This window comes from Culex quinquefasciatus, chromosome 3 (genome assembly GCF_015732765.1).
Source record: "Culex quinquefasciatus strain JHB chromosome 3, VPISU_Cqui_1.0_pri_paternal, whole genome shotgun sequence".
Taxonomy (NCBI): Eukaryota; Metazoa; Arthropoda; class Insecta; order Diptera; family Culicidae; genus Culex; species Culex quinquefasciatus.
In genome coordinates, this window is record NC_051863.1 from 45332670 (window position 1) to 45350246 (window position 17577).

Genomic DNA, 17577 nt, shown 5'->3' on the forward strand with positions numbered 1-17577 from the left:
CGGATCTCAATTATATGCATGTAAACGATGTCCGGATCCATCATCCGACCCATCGTTGGTTAGGTAATCAAGAGACCTTTCTAACGAGTCCACAACATCGAAGATCTGGCAACCCTGTCTCGAGTTATGACCACTTAAGTGATATTTATGTACTTTTTTGAAGCCGGATCTTACTTAAATGTATGTAAACGATGTCCGGATCCATCATCCGACCCATCGTTGGTTAGGTAATTAAGAGACCTTTCTAACGAGTCCGCATAATTGAAAATCTGGCAACCCTGTCTCGAGTTATGACTACTCAAGTGATATTTATGTACTTTTTTGAAGCCGGATCTTACTTAAATGTATGTAAACGATGTCCGGATCCATCATACGATCCATTGTTGGTTAGGTAATCAAGAGACCTTTCCAACGAGTCCACAACATCGAAGATCTGGCAACCCTGTCTCGAGTTATGACCACTTAAGTGATATTTATGTACTTTTTTGAAGCCGGGTCTCACTTAAATGCATGTAAACGATGTCCGGATCCATCATCCGACCCATCGTTGATTAGATAATCAAGAGACCTTTCCAACGAGTCCACAACATTGAAGATCTAGCAACCCTGTCTCGAGTTATGACCACTTAAGTGATATTTATGTACTTTTTTGAAGCCGGGTCTCACTTAAATGCATGTAAACGATGTCCGGATCCATCATCCGACCCATCGTTGATTAGATAATCAAGAGACCTTTCCAACGAGTCCACAACATTGAAGATCTGGCAACCCTGTCTCGAGTTATGACCACTTAAGTGATATTTATGTACTTTTTTGAAGCCGGGTCTCACTTAAATGCATGTAAACGATGTCCGGATCCATCATCCGACCCATCATTGGTTAGGTAATCAAGAAACCTTCCCAATGAGTCCAAATAATTGAAAATCTGGCAACCATGTCTCGAGTTATGACCACTTAAGTGATATTTATGTACTTTTTTGAAGCCGGATCTCACTTAAATGCATGTAATCGATGTCCGGATCCATCATCCGACCCATCTTTGGTTAGGTAATCGAGAGACCTTTCCAACGAGTCCACATAATTGAAGATCTGGCAACCCTGTCTCGAGTTATGACAACTTAAGTTATATCTGTGTACTTATTTTTCTGGACCTAAAAAAAATAGCTGAAATATGTGTCCAAACCACTCATATTACCCATTGTTGGTAAAAAGTGAGGAAGGCATCAACCACACAGGTGGATTAAGTTAGTTTTTTACCTTAATTTAGGTGGAAATATTGCAATCACACATAAAATGATGTAAATTTACACGGATTTCAAGTCAATATTACAGGTTTGTTCATGTCTAAGGAGAAACAATGAGATCAGAAATTTTAGTATCCAATGTTCTCCGAGGTAAGTGAGTTTAGTTAAGGGTTTGAGTTTAGCGATTCTATATATTTTTTAGTTTGACTGATGTTTGTCTGCTACAATGATCCTTGAAATTTTTGAAAATTCTACGTCCACAATATTCAGCTTCAACTTGAATTTTTAACAGATAGATTTTTTAATTTTTTTATATGGATATAAAAAAATCTTAGTTTTATGAAAAAAAATCGAAATATTTTTTTGAAGTGCTTTAATTTAAAATATTTTTAAAAAGAGCATTGAAAAATTATCCACGTATTTTTTTCAAGTTTATAAAGAAATTTGCCCTTAGTATTTTTTCACGGGGAGGGGACACCCCGGTCTTTGTAGACACTTGAACAAACATTTTTTTCAATTATTTCAGGAGAAAAATTCGAAAGGATTTCATTCGAATCTCAAAAATCTAAAAAAAGAGTTATGTTAAAATGTTAAGTGCAAAATCTTCATATTAATATTATGTAAACAACTTAAAGAAACAATTCTCAATGTATGAGCAAAATATAAAAAAACACATATTCAAAACATATTTTGCAGTACTCTACACCATAATTGCAATAATTTTTAAAATATTTTAAAATGACTCGTAACAAAACTTGAAAATGTGTTTAAAAGTTTCCAGTTCCGCAGAAATTTGGACATTCTTCTTTACAAATATTTTTCAGAATTCCGAGAATTTGTCAAAAAGACTTCCGTAAATAAGATTACGGTAAATTTCTTGGATCCAACCGTAACGATTTATGTGACTATTGAAAAATTTTGCTTTTAGGTTGAATTGTGTTTGCATGGTTCAATTTTGAATTAAACTTGGAGGTTTAATAGGGTAACGGTCTAGAATCCGCCCTAAGCAAGCATTATGAACATCGACAAGATTAACCTTCAAAGTTTGATTTTACTGTCAAGCGATATAAATTACTCCCTGAAAGACAAAAAAAATGTTTTTTTTCGTCAATTTGGTTTAAAAAATTATATTTTTTTAAGTTAGGATAGAGGAAGAGGCCTGGATACGCCCTAAGCAAGCGATATGACCATTGACAAATTATGATTTTATAATTGATGGTACATACACTACGAGAAAAAAAGAGTGTTTTACTAACTTGGATATAACAATTCTAGGCAAGTGACACGACTTTCAAAATTTATTTTTTTCTTATCAATCTTTAAGGGGCCCTCACCCTGCTCATTTGCTGACTGCTGCTCCATTATTCATGCATCCTTCGCGTGGCGCAGCAACGATTAGAGACGCGGGCGCACTTGAGCATAATTCAACCATACATAAATTGGCGAGATCGACCGTCGCAAGCTTTAATAATTTCTTGCCCGGCTGCTGCTGCTTCGGCGAGGAGCTTTCACTGCTAATGGGCACACGCGCGCTAATATATGCAAATGCAAATTTATTCGATTTCATCGCGTAGAAAGCCACGGGGCTTCTCAAGTATAGCACACAACCAGCTTGAAGTTGGCGGCGAACGCAATCAGAGCAAAACAATCTGAAGAATTGGAAAATCTGATTAGGAAAGCCCTTACTGTGGTTAGTTTGCAATCGGTTTGTTTTCAGTGTGGAAATTTTCCATCTTGGTGACATTTCCAGTCGGGTGTCAAGTTGTGGTGACCCCGGGACAAGTGAAACTATTCAACGTCAATGTATGTACATATTAAATTACAAACGGGTGGGTGGCCCCCGACGACGACTGCCCTTCTTCTAGCAATCGGAGCAAAAAAAGTAGGTGGCATTCCAGCGGACGCCTAAAGGTCGCGCCGGAGATTGATTACAGGGCCTGCTGATGGACGAACCATTAATTCGATGCCATTTGTGTGTTTGGAATTTGATTTCGATCGGCTTCTCGTGAACAGTTAAGAGGAGGGAGATGGGACACCACTCCGGAGAAGGTCACGAACTTTGGGGACCCCTCCAGAAAACCGGCAGCGTCTCCCCGCCATTATGATTGAATAAGGTGACCGAGGAGGGGTCATTAAGAGTGAAACTGTAGCCGAGATGTGCTCCAGAAAAAGCTTTTATCAGATTTTTTTTTCGCATTCATGGAAGTTTAGCAGGAATGTTATTAAGTGGAGTGTTTCGCGACTAACGGAGGAAAAGCGTAACCAATTTCTGCAATCTCTGGCGAAACAATGTGACAAAAGCATATTTTATCCGATATGCGAGTTCATACTTTTCAGAGAGGAGGTTGATGTCTTCCCGAGTAGAGAACAACCATGACGATACTATTCACCACAAGGTTGTCAAATTATACATCCTACCGTTACTACCACTCTCGTATAGGGTAAGGACAGTAACATTTCCATATGGCTATTATTTCCCAAAGAGTCATTTTATGACCTTATACGGTTATTTAATGGTCATTGTTTGTCCGGGTTCTTCTCCGTGCTCGTTCGAGCGCAGCATCTGCCCCAAATGGTACTACTTACTAATGCCGTTCGCTGAGAAAAGATCCATTAAACTTTAATAATTACGTACCTGAAACGAGAAAGAGGAAAAGCGTGCGTCAGTTAAAAGCAAAAAACCGAACTTAATCTATTTTAATCAGATTCGCCGTCAATCAAACAACCGCACAAAACTCCCCCACCGGCTCAAAACTTTCCGTCTTCCGTCCCACGCCAAGGAACACACTGTTCAAACACAACATTTCCCCCCAAACGCGTCTTAAAACTCGCCCCAAACTCCAATTAATTCGCGAGGGACACTCGCCGCAAATCGTTCTCGGAACCCCCTGCGAACACCTTGCCAAACCAGCCCATCTCGACGACGACAAAAACGACGAATCCGACAGACAGCCTGGAGCCACAAAACTTTGCGCTCCCACGCGCGCGGAATGTCCCTTTTTCCACCCCTTTCCCCTCGCTCTCCGTGGATAAGAACCAACAAACTAAAAGCATCTTCCGGGCAGAAAGTTTCCACGCTAGCCCGGCAGTGTTGCCAGCGACAAGGAGTCGCGTTCTTTTTTTTCGGGTATAGACAGCGCCGTAGGATGTTCGAATCATTGGCTGGCTGTCCCCCTCGGTGGAGCCAACTACAGTGGGACCTCGGTGGTGCGACACCTTATAATTTGTTTGCTGAGGATTGGCGAAGTCAAATTTCTATTATGTCTAGAGTTGTTCATTTTTGAAATTTTGTAAATTGATCTAGATTCAGCGTTGCCAGATTTCAAAGTCTTCATGTCATGGTGGCCTGAACTTCTAAGATTTTTATTCTTGGAATAGTTTTAAGCTCCAAAAATCAAATAAAAGCCTAGAGTCCGAGTCCGGATTCCAAAAACCAGTTCCGGAAAGGCTAGGCATGTCTTTAAACTGTCATAGTTTTCGATTTCATGAAGTTTGATATGTCGGATGATAGGGTTTCTAGTAGATTCCGAAAGTGTCCTCTGATGGCCACCGGTAACCGGTTCCGGAGAACAACGGCATGACTTCAAACCGTCATATCTTTGAATTTCACGAAGTTTGATATATCGCATGGTAGGGTTTCTTGCAGATTCCGAAAGTGTCCTCTAATGGCCACCGATTACCGATTCCGGAGTGGCCAAGTTAGGTCAGAGAACAACGGCATGACCTATAACTATCATATCTACTCATTTCATGAAGTTTGAAATGTCGCATGATAGGTTTTCTTGCGTATTCTGAAAGTGTCCTCTAATGGTCACCGGTTACCGATTCCGGAGTAGCCAGGTTTTGTCAGAGAACAACGGCACGACCTTATACTGTCGTATCTTTCAATCTCAAGAAGTTTGACATGCAGCATGACGGGGTTTTACAAAAAAAAGTTAAGTTGGCCGTTTTTTAGGTGTCCGGGAACCGGTTACAGGTTAACCCTCTTAGACCTTGATCTGAAAATTCACCTTTTTTTTTTAAATTGTACATTAGAGGGTTAAGTATTGATACTATCTGTTTCTCATTGGAAAAGTCAGATTTTTTTTTCGAGCGATTCAATAGATGCCATTGTCAAACCATCGGTGTTTCACTGTCTGCAAGGCCATCTTCGCCCAACACAGCGAACAATAAGGCGGAAACGGCTCTCTGTCGGATTGTTGTTTGCGGCGGCGGAAATGCAATCTTTCCGCGGTTGGGCGCGCCGTTTGCCTGTTTCTGCTTCTTGGATCTCTGCTCTTTTCGCAGAAATTAAAGAGTGGTCCTCAAAGTAGCTGGAAATTAAAAAAAAAATTTTTTTCGCCTGCGTGCCTTTCGAGCAGCGATGCTGCTAAAAGGGCTTATTTAATCTAGAGTTGAATTTGTGATTTTTTAGAAGCAATTCAAAGGAAGTTTGGTGATAAATTGGACCTAACCAAATATGCACCGACGTGCCTTCCACGCGTCGATGCTACGAGAAGGACTAATTAAATCGCGTTTAAAATCATTCAGAGAAAAGTTAATAGCAGAGGCTTACTGTTGTTAGATTTTACTCCAACTCAAGCCTTAATCTTAAGATATCCGAGACACTCAAAGTTTTCCCACACCCTTTTTCCATATTGAATTCACAGCGCGCGACACAACTGTCCGAACAAGTTTAAAGTGAAGCAGAAACTTGGAAAATCTTGTTTGGCCGAGTCTTGTTTCGCGAGGAAACAGAAAAACTTCTGCCCAAGTGAAAATGACAACCCCCTCCCTCCCCCTCGAACAGGTGTACAATAACCGGAATGCAATTCGATCTGAGATTTCCAGGCGATATAACCGTAGCATCGGGCGCGCAATGACGGTCATAAATCCTGGCCCGGTGGGAAACCCAAACCTTCAGCGTCCTTGCGGGAACAAGGACTGCCACGAAGAAGAAATCGGAAAGATGTTCTCGCCAACGTTCGAACAATATGAGATGTTTTATTTATTTTTATTTTTAGTAACGCCGGATTGTTGTGAAAGTTCGAGTTGGGGGGACAAGTGGGGACTGTCTTATCCGTTCGGGTTCGCAATTTTTCTCCCCCCTTCTGCAAAGCGTCTTTGTTCAACTGATTAGGCCAGGGATATCATTTATCACCGGAATGAAGCAAAGAATGGAACCAAGCGACACGCTCTTCAAAAGTGGCTTCCAACTGCTTTCTTCTGTCGTGCGGGCTCCTTCAGGACACGGGATCCCCGGACATCACTCACTGGGGCTCGTAGGTGTGGGAGGGTGGATGAAGGGTAGTACTTTTCCGAGGACAATCAAGCGAAATCGAGAACGATGAAACTAAACGAACGGTTGATTCCTACACAAGGTACTATTTTAGGGACAGCGAGATTGGATCGTTTTTCTAAGGGATAACATTTTCAAACGGATTGGAGAGTTGACTTCTTCAGCTTATCAAGATGTAACTCTTGGAAATTGGTCGAATTAGTGAGGTGAAAAGCGAGTTTTTTCTTCGTTTGAGATTTCGTTTAGCACCAGGACCTTCAGAGTCTGCAACTCAAGCAACTTTCTACTCTTTCGTCCACAACACCACAAACCACGACGTTCTAATCTGCATGAAAAACGCTCCCCAATTCTTTCCACAAACGCAAAACATCCATTTCGCCGTATGCTGCCATCAACCTTCAACATTGTACAAACAACTTGGCCACAACGGCGAGTCTGATGCGCTCGGTATTGTTGTGATTTTCACCCAGCTGACGTCGGTAGCTATCGGCTCCGTCGTCGTCGTCATTGTTGTCACTGTCCTTTCGCGTCTCGAGCATCTTTTTTGTTATGCAAATTTATGTTTTGGAGCGCCACCCACGCCGTCGCCGCCAACCCGGGAACGAGCTTTTGGTGAATGAACGTTTGCAGACAAGGTGGGTTTGATTGCGATTTTTGAAATAAAGATTTTAGTATAACTTCAACATCTTCGAAAACATGAAAATTTTAAGTCGTAAGTTAATCTCAATTTTATATAATTTAATCTAGATTAATGTGTTATGATGATATACACAAAAAAAAATGTAAATTTACTCGACACGGAAAAAAATGATTACATGTAAACTCAGTTGATGTAAACGTGAGATTCGACGTAAACGGGCGAATCACACGTAAAATCATGTTTTTAAGTATAATTTGTTGCAATTTTACATCAAATTTCATTTAAATTTGAATGTTTAATGACGTGCAAAAGTGTTACATCATAAATGATGTAACATACGGAAATATTTTTGTGTGTGTTTATATGCTAGACAAAACATTACCTCACTATGTAAATTTACTATGTTTGTCATGTAAATTACATTTTTCATGTAATTGTATAATCATTCATCAACAAATTTCCAAACTGTCATCTTTGTCAATGAAATTTAATTCTTAACACGTTGATTTATGTTAAACAAAAGTACATCAGGGAAGAGTAAAAATGTTTTTTTTACAGACGCAAGTGAAATTTTCATTTTTGTATATAAGGCTGGTACAAATATTTTAAAAAGTTTTTGTCACCCCCCCCCCCCCCCTTCAAAATTGGCCCGAAAAATCAGGGGGCAAAAAAAATATTTTTACAATAAACTTCAAAATTTCAATGAAAATTCAAGTGCAACCAGCTGAAATCAAATTAAAATACATTCTTCTGCGTTTTAAATCATTTTTAGCATGTTTGGGTTTATTAAAAAATCTTAAGATTTTTAGAAAATTTTCGATGCAAAATCTTTTTTTTTGATACAATTTTTGTTTTTGTCAGATCAACTGAACAAGTGTAAAATGCATTTTAAAACACATTTTTCATTTAAATGTGTAGACTATGGCTTGTTATTTAAATTTTTATATTTTTTTATTTTTTGCCCCCTTGACCTCGGCCAGGGCCGAGGGACAAAAACTTTTTTAAATATTTGCATCGGCCTAAATAGATTTTTTGCACTTCGGAAAAAGTACACAAAAAAAGAAGTGATTTTTCTTACCCATTTTCTGAGTCAAAGTCAAAAAAATTATAAAAAAAAAGATGAAAATTGCACTCTGATGAATAACTTAATAATAACAAAAAACAACATTAGAAACTAAGTAAATTTACAGAAGCGACGTGTAATTTTCGTCTTTTTCTATGCAATCATTTTTACACATCAATGAATTAAAGCTTAGGTAGATAAAATAAAACGATTTTCCCATGGATTGATTTTTTTTTTCAATTTGTGTATGATAGTTAGGTCGTATTTTTCAAAGTTTTCTAATTTGTTGAGCGAATGACCCAAAAACTACATAGAAAAAAGTGTAAATTCGCACGTCACTGAAATCGTGAATTACATTTTAACTCAGTTGATGCAAAATTTAGATTCGAAGTCATGATTTGTTGAAAATTTACATCGAATTAAATAAAAATTTAAAGGCTGAATGACGTGCAAAAAATTTACATCATTTGTGATGTAACATCAGAAATTATTTTTTTCTGTCTACGTAATGAGTATTGGCTGTTGATACAAACTTAAACATTGCTCACAACAGCTCAGATCAATTGTTTTTAACAATTTATTATTATATAATGTGTTATTACCAATTTAGTACAATATTTGTTCTTCGAAAATTCAGAATTTTCTAATATTGTGTTTGTATACCTTATTTTTTGTAATTTAGTATAAATTTATCTTGTTTACATTTTGTTTAAAAAAATTTTAAAATAAAATATTAATGTTTTTAATGTTATTTTTGCCACGTTTTCTTGTTCACCTTTTTTTTGCTTTTGTTGGACCATTGCAAATTTCATTCGAAGTTCTTGTCTCTTACGTAAATCTAAAGGAGGCAAAACAAAAAATGTTTTCATTTTCATTGAAAAAAATGTAAACAATTCAGAATACTCTCCAAATACTTATTCAAGTTTTTTTTAATTAAGTGAAAACTTTTGAATCTTTTGACACATCTTGAAGAGACTAAATACGAAAAAGTTTATGAAAAAAATATATATATATATTTTCATAAATTCATTGATATTTCGCAATTTTTTATGGTAGCATAACTGTAACGATGTATAAAGCAATTTATTATACTTTCCTTCTAAATTTTCTTAAAAATCAAGGGGCAAAGCAATAAAACATACTTAATATACATTTTCTCTGAAAAACTTGCGAAATCGATTTAAATTATTCAAATAATATAATGCATAATGCTTATTTATGTTTTTTTTATCAAATAAAGACATTTGAAACCTTTTTTTATTTTTATTTTTTTATTTTGAGGCAACAAGCGAAAAGTTTAAGAAAAAAAGATATTTTCATAAATTCATTGATATTTTGTAAATATGTGATGGTAGCTGTAATGATGTATAAGGTATTTTATGATTTTTTATTTTCTGTTTTAGTGTTGTTGAGGGTCAAATCGGCCAGCCCACCGCAGACAGGAATCTGTAAAAGGACCACATTTCACAGAATCTTGAGTTTTACACTCAAATTTACACATTTTTCTCGACGCCTTCCCTAAATCAACCCACCGTGCTCCGCTTGATCAACAACATGGTGACGTTCTGATGTACACCAGATGGGCGAAACTTCTGACAAGAAGTGTTCACCATCTCAAAGCAGAAGAAAAAAAAACCCCGAATGGAAGCATAATAAAAATCAAACTCAGATACAGAGAAGAAAAAAGAAAGCGTTGAGACGATTTAAATTTGCAAAACATGAAAGGCAAAGGTTTTTGCATATACATTTTCACCACACGAGGTCGTCCTGAACGCCGCCCCCAATATCCTTCGGAAGGAGCGTCGAAAAGAGGCGAAAAGGCTCCTCCTCTCGCATTCACCTTGAGGATTTTCATAAATATTACAACGAGAAGAGTCTCTTGTGCGCTTTTTTCGGTTGGGGAAAGCGGGGGCGAAATGATGCCATAAATCGCTTTTGGGTGTTTTTTGCTCCCCCAAACGTAAGCGGAAGGTGCTGAAGAAAAATCAAAGCTCCACATAAGATACATCTCTGAGCTTTAATTCACTCAAGGCGCCGGAAATGGCAAAGGTCAGCGTCGTCGCCGGTGCGGTTTCGCCGCTCGAAACGGGAATTTAATTTTCCGGGAAAATTGATAAAATTGCTCAAGTTTTCTCATTCCCACGAGCAGCAGGTTGAGACAAAAAAAAAACGGCGAGGACCTCGTTAAAAAGTAATTTCTCATCTCATCGCGCGCGCAATCCTTTGTTCTGGGAAGATTCATTTTCACCCCGTTGGTTGTTCTACGAAGTCGACGGCCGCCGGGAACTTGATTGGAAAGCTGGAAGACACACACCCACACACACTTTCGGGGTAATTGGACGAAGAATTAAATGTGAGAACAAAACGCTATTCTCCGCGAAGGACCTTCCGGTAGTATTTGCTAATTGAAAATCTAACCAACCCGGGGATCCCGCAGAGTCCCGTGACCCGGCTTATACCTGCTCTCTGGACGAAACGTTAAGCCCACTTTCGCGACTGACCGAGCACGTAACCAATCAGGCCTGTTCCGATTAAATCAGCCCGGTCCTGTCGTCGCGTCAGGGATGAGCTTTTCGGAGCAGGATCCCTACACAGAAAAAAATATGTAAATTTCCACGTCATGTAAACTATGTTTCAAATGTAAACTTGGTACATGTACAAATAAAATCAGATGTAAAATGCTAAATTCGATGTAAAAAGCGATAATGTAAAACAAAATTGCATGTAATTCATAAATCTAATGTAAATGGAATTGATTTAGCCATTATTGGCGACAATCGATTCATGTAAATCTTGAAATAAATGTAAAAATCATCATATGTAAATTACGAAACGTGTAAACTTCCTTGCTGTTCATTGAGTGACAGCTGGACAACTTAAAACAGTTGTTGTTTGGAAGCGGTCGTGAAAAATGGTTTTAATTGAATGCGCTTTCATTTATGCAATTATGCGCTGTTAGCTCAAGTGCAGCAACCGGGCTATCTTTCGCTAGCATTCAAATCAAAATAAATCGTTGTCAACGGAAGTGTTTTTGATTCGTCGCTAATCGGCTTGCTGGAGGAATGTTACACAGTCGGAAGGCCAGGATGGCTACCAAATAATCCAGGAACAGCAATTGGTAATCGAAGTTTAGTTAGTCTTGTAGGTTGGTGTTTTGATTCGATGTCGAAAAATATAATTTCAAGCTTTTTTTCCAGTATAAAGGTTGGCGATGGAAATCAAAGAGGATCTTTCGTCGTTGCCGGGAGAGTAGCTGATCATCCCAGTTTTATCTTTTGCCACACTCAATGAGCATTCCCGTACCGGAAATGCGCCCGCAGACGTCGAGAACTTTCTTAAGGTGCCCGGCAGCTCAAGACGCCGAGTTCTTCATAAATAACAAGCTTTTACAGGCTAAAAACTATAACATCAAAATTGAAATTCCATTTATATGCCAGAGCCAGCTGCCGTAAGACACTTCCGTAACCCTATCCGGTCTCGCACTCCTGTAGGTATTACAATTATCACAATACAGTTGGTAACGAGATTTTAGTTTCAACTGATTTCTTCCCAAAACACATTTTGTTCAACTTTTGTTCGGCTGGAGGTCGCGGGAGTTTTGTTTACATCTTTCGTTGACTTTTCTCCGCTGATTACAGCTGAACGTTAAAATAATCTGAGTGATTTAATCATTCATGTTTTTAAATTAGAAGCAGTTCTGGATTAGAGTGTAAGGTTGCACCGTTTCACCCATAATTGTGCGGTAAAATGGCATTTCGACCTATTTTCCAACGCCTCTTTCAAGTGACAGTTCGTGAGCTTCGTGAGCTAGCAGCGTTGTAAACAAACCAGCAATAATTATTTTGCTTTCTCGGGTGTTTTCTTCGCCGCAAGTATCGGTTTCGGTTCTGCGGTAGTCATCGACCACGAAATTGTCCAGAAGGCTGGTGCGGCACAGCTGATCCGGAGTCAGGGAGGGACCTAGGGATCACCGAGGGAGTTCCTACTGGGGAACTTTTTGAGTGTCCTGGAAAACTACTGGCACGAACCGGACAAGGAAAACAACATTTTGTGCGAGTGGATTTTGTTTTTGCACAGGTGAGTTGCTTTAAAGTTTTTGTTTATTGTTAGATTTTAAAATGTAAACGATTTCTTCGCCGTAGATTGCTAATGTATGCCCAAGAACCGAAAAAGCAGATTGAAATATCAAAAAACTTTACAACCCGGCTCAGAAAAAGTAGATGAACAAACACAATTCGAGACGACATGGCAAACGGCTTCGAAGTGGTCCGCGAAAATTACGTGCGCTGCTCGCTCGACAGGGTTCTGGTGCAAAGAAAACGGTTCTCGAACTTTCTGTCAGCAGCGAGCTGTCGAAGATGAGGTAATTTCCACCTTATTTTGCTTAATGTAAGTATGATTTCTAACAATGATTTAGTTCTTGCAGATCATCACCATGTTGACTCAGCGGTCATTGGAAACAAAGGCCATCATTCTTTTTAGGAGCAGGCTCAGAATTTGCTGTATTTTGGAGCAGAACTGCCAAATCTCAGCCTAAAAATTCAACTATGAGGTAAATACATTCTTTAGTGTTAAACTCACAAAAATACTTTCTTTGACACGTAAAAAACGCATTGTTTTTTTCTAGAATTAACCCATTAATGCACATGGTAGCAACAGTGCTCTATTATGACCCAATCTCACCCCCAGACCCAATGGCACCCCCGATGACGGCACTGTTTTTGCATATGTTTATGTACTTTCATCTGGGGCGAATTGGGACAGCTGTTTTGGCCAGGTTCCTAACCCTATATTTCGATATTTTTTATTGAATTCGATTAGAACAGGTACAGATCAACTAAAATAGTGCATCGATTTCCTCATTTGAAGCTTTTTTAAATGCTTACAAAACTGTTGTTTCTATTTAGGCTGTAATCCTGATTTGGCCCAGTAAGGTGACTTTAAAACTAACTTCAGGCCAAAATTCCGAGCTGGCCGTGCTTTGTTTCGAACCAAAATTTAAATATAAGTCAATTATTACGAAAAAAAAACAATTTTGAAGCTATGGGCTAGGCGTGTAACTAAAATTAGCTCCGTTGTATCTAGAATCTGAAAAAGTATCAGATTCTAGATTCAACGGAGCAAAAAAAAATTTTTGTCTTGTAGGTTTACATCGATTTCATTGGAAATTTACACGTTTTGAAGTGATTTGGGAAAGGCTCATTTACAATAAAACTCATGTAAATTTCCGATAAAATCGATGTAAATATACATCATTTATCATGATACCTTTTGGTACATGATAAATGATGTAAATTTACAGAAATATTTTTTTCTGTGTAGTTTGGTTCTGGGTACACCAATTAAAGTCCGGGATTCAGTGTTTAATCCTTAACCGAAATGGGTTCTTCTTTTTTTTTTAAATCTGGTAGGTTAATAACTGGGGTCAGGTGCAGGTTCCCTAAGGGGGGATTGACGGCGTTCACGTGGATAACGTTGGCATGGAAATCGATGTGGAGCTGCAGGGAATTTGTGCAAACACACGAGATTTGTAGAAATTGGATTTTGGTGCTCCAAAGCGGAATCTGCTGAGTCTTGCTATCAACTTTTTTATTCCTGGAAGGAAGTTCTTGTACCAAACCTGTGAACTGTGAAAAAATAACAGGATGATGAGCATTTTGAATCACAGAACATGATTTGCAAATACCATTTCAAATAACTTCATAACACAAAAAAAAATACGGACATTCCTACCCCGCCATATTCCCGCGATATCAAAGAACGATTCTCCACTGTGGAAGATGATCGCAATCAACCGGCACTCCCCCCGTAACAACCGCAGATTGTGCAAAGGTTTGCGAAATAAAAAAAATAATAATATAATAACAAGCTCGACCGTACTCCACGTGTCCCGTGCGAAAATGCCGAGCTTGTGGTATGCGGGAAATTAGATCGCTACCTATCCGGCTATCTGGGACGGGTTCGTCGGGACCGGCTGCTCCGCTCATCGATGTGCTTAGTAAGGGGAAGGTGATTCTGGCGAACGAGCTTATTAACCGTGATGGGAATGGGGGTCGGGGTGTTTAGCTTTAATAGAGTGTGGAACAGAGTTGGAGTTGTTATCTCGTTTGCAAACAGCGTGAGCAAAGTGTAATTGGAAGATAAAATTGAAGTCGTTATAGCACTAGAATCATTAAATATAGAAAATTCTAATGTTGTTATTGTTAATTCTTTATTTCCGCACAGCAAAAAATCCGATGGTAAAATCGCATGCGAAAGCATGTACATCACCTTCGTCAAAAAAGACACTTAATATTACACACTAAATGTACAATTTTTGTAAACACAAAAAAAAAAGTTGCAACCGATGGGATTCAAACCCAGCACCAACAGTAAGGACTGGCGCCTTATCCCGCTCGGCCATCAAACCGATGAAGAAAGGAAAGGGTGTAATATTACATAGAATTCCATAAAATAATGCAAAATTAATTTTACACCAAGGCCTTTTACACGCAACTGAATTACTAGTTTATTTGCTGTGCGGCAGCTTTAACCTACGCGGTCATTCGCTGCCCAGAAATTCTAATGGATTATCAAATAACTTAATCCTTTTAGCAATCATACCCGTTCACCATACAATAAGGGCATTGTCAGCCATTCTGATGAAAAGTTAGTATAAAATTTACGTTCGGGAAGGAAATCTTAGAAAAATTACATTACAAAATGTGTACATTAACCATTGTCATAAAAAAATCACTTAAAGAATTGTTAAATTACTTCCATTTATGTAAAATTACATTAACCTCTAAACCATGTAATTTTACACCTAACTGATGTTCCCTTTTGTATTGTGTGCACGACCAAAGTGCTAAATTATACAATATCAGATTTCTGTAAAGAAAAATCCTAAAATTTCACGAAACTTTAAATTTTATCTGTCGAAAATCGGATCAATAATTTCAATGATATTGACTGAAAAAATAAGGTTGATTTTTTTTCATGTTTTCCATATTTCCAAAGCCATTTTTTTGTTTTTGATAAAGAGTTTCAAATTGCTATTTCAACCTAAATGATAAACATCAGCGTTTTGGAATCATTTTCAATCCACGGTAAAATAAATCACAATGATATCAAACAAATAAATATGAGTTTGAAACATAAAAAGTGATGAAATTCACACCTACATGATTCATTTTTTTTTTCAAACATTATGATTTCGCATTTGTTATGTGAAATATTTGTAGATCTCTTTAAAGGTGCCGCCGACGAAAATTTAAGTTTCATTTTTTTTTTAATTTTTATTGAGACTTTTCCAATGTTAAAAGTGTAATTTTTCAGAGGTAAACTTTGGTTGTGTTTTTGAATAACATTACCTACATATCATGCTTAAATAAATTTGCAGTAATTTTTGTAATATCCCAGACTATGCCTCTATACGCATTTTTACAATTATATGAAAAATAAGCAAAACATTGAAAAAGTAACTTTAAAATTATTTAAAAAAAATGAAAAGGTAAGAAAAAATTATAGAAGGTGGTAGAGATAACCAAATACTATCAAAAATAAAGACGAACTAAACAAAATAAATGTAAATTAAAATACTTGAAAATGAAACATAAAAAAAAATTAAACAAGACAAGTAATGTTTTTTAAAGAAAAAAATCGCTTTAGACGGTTAACAGTTCGCGTTAAAAAATGACACTTGAATATTTCTGTATTTCAATAATACGAGCATATTTGTTGTTGTGAAACTTTTTTTTCTAATTTCAAAAACCCTGGAATAGCACACAAAATATTTAATATTTAAACTTTGATAAACTTCATGAAAAGTGTTTATGTTTATGTATTTTATATTTTATTTTCGGGTATTTTTGGAAAGCTACACCCAAAGGAAAAATATATATCAAAATCTGGAACAGTGGATTTGCTGCAAAAAATGTTACATTTTATAACAGTTCATGCAGCAAGCTCATAGCTTATTATTGCCCGGGTGTAAACATGTCAGCGATCTGCAGTTCTCATCAACACATATAATAGGGACGTGGCGTTACATCGTGCTGCCATCTGGTTTTTTTAAGTGCAAGAGTGGAAAAGTGCTGAGTCATCGTCTAAAAATAGACAGCGTCCTATCTCGCCCAGCAAAATGAAGTTGATAAAGTAGTCGGTTTCGATGAGAAAAAGTGGAAAACGTGGTCTAAAAATAGCGACGCCATCCCCCTATGCTGGCGCGTCCCGAGCAACACTTCGAAGCGAAGAATAGGGACGTGGCGTTACATCGTGCTGCCACCTGGTTTTTTTAAGCGCAAGAGTGGAAAAGTGCTGAGTCATCGTCTAAAAATAGACGGCGTCCTATCTCGCCCAGCAAAATGAAGTCGATAAAGTAGTCGGTTTCGATGAGAAAAAGTGGAAAATGTGGTCTAAAAATAGCGACGCCATCCCCCTATGAGTAGGTGCTCTGTCCCACAAAATTAGTCAAGCGTCCATGGCGCGGTGGTATCGTGTCGAATCAACAACCAAGAAATTAGTGGTTCAATCCTCGTTCTGTGAAGATTTTTTTTTCTGCGATACAATCAATCAGCCGTCGGTACACGGAGAAAAAAGAGTTCCCAAAATCGTGAACAATTGTTCATGAAAATGGGAACCTCGAACAAAGTGTTCAAATCCCATGGTACGATTTTGAAAAACGAAATGAAATTTGAACACTTTGTTCGTGGTTCCCATTTTCATGAACGCTTGTTCACGATTTTGGGAACTCTTTTTTCTCCGTGTTATGTCGGTAATTGTCGGTAACGGACAAAAATGTCATACCCCTATATCGCGAAAAAAAAAAAAATATGAGGACAGATTTCATGCAGATTCTGATATATTTCATGCCGCCGTGCATCACAATCATTTATACCAATACCAGCTTGAATCAGTAAGGAAAAATATCTTTAAGATTTCTTGAACCATCTTCAAATAACATATCACAATCATTCTTTGTAAAGAAAATAAAATTTTGTTTATTTCGATGATATCAATTGAAGAAAATTAAAAGTATTGAAACTTCAACAAATTAAACTAATATAACTTCATTTTTTTAATGCTTTTTCTTATGATATTCAATGTCAGAACTCCTGACAAATTTGTAAGAAATTCGACTTTGCTGACGAGTAATAGCAAGACTTCCAAACGATGAAGTTAAAAAGCCCACCAACCCGTAAGACATCGTTCCACTTCCACCAAGCACAGTCCAACTCCAATTCAGTACATAACCCTCAGGAAGCCCGCCACGCCACGTGAACCGTTACGTTTCGCATTGGTAAACGTGAGGTTATTACTTCTAATTAAAAAAGGAAAACGAACTAAAACGAGAGAAAGAAAGAAAGAAATC

General features: G+C 37.7%; 1 protein-coding gene and 1 long non-coding RNA gene across 4 annotated transcripts in view; one reads left to right on the plus strand and one right to left on the minus strand.

Annotated features, from left to right (window-relative positions):
• The window catches only part of LOC6050340 (maternal protein pumilio), a 236149-nt gene that overhangs the window by 62546 nt on the left and 156026 nt on the right, over positions 1-17577 (minus strand). The gene's annotated exons all lie outside the window — the stretch shown is intronic.
• On the plus strand, positions 12043-12771 carry LOC119769605. 2 transcript variants are annotated; one of them, XR_005278447.1, is made up of 3 exons: positions 12043-12302; positions 12368-12588; positions 12643-12771. It is a non-coding gene; the product is annotated as an uncharacterized LOC119769605 (long non-coding RNA). The 2 variants fall into 2 exon arrangements; XR_005278448.1 differs by having other exon boundaries at positions 12652-12771.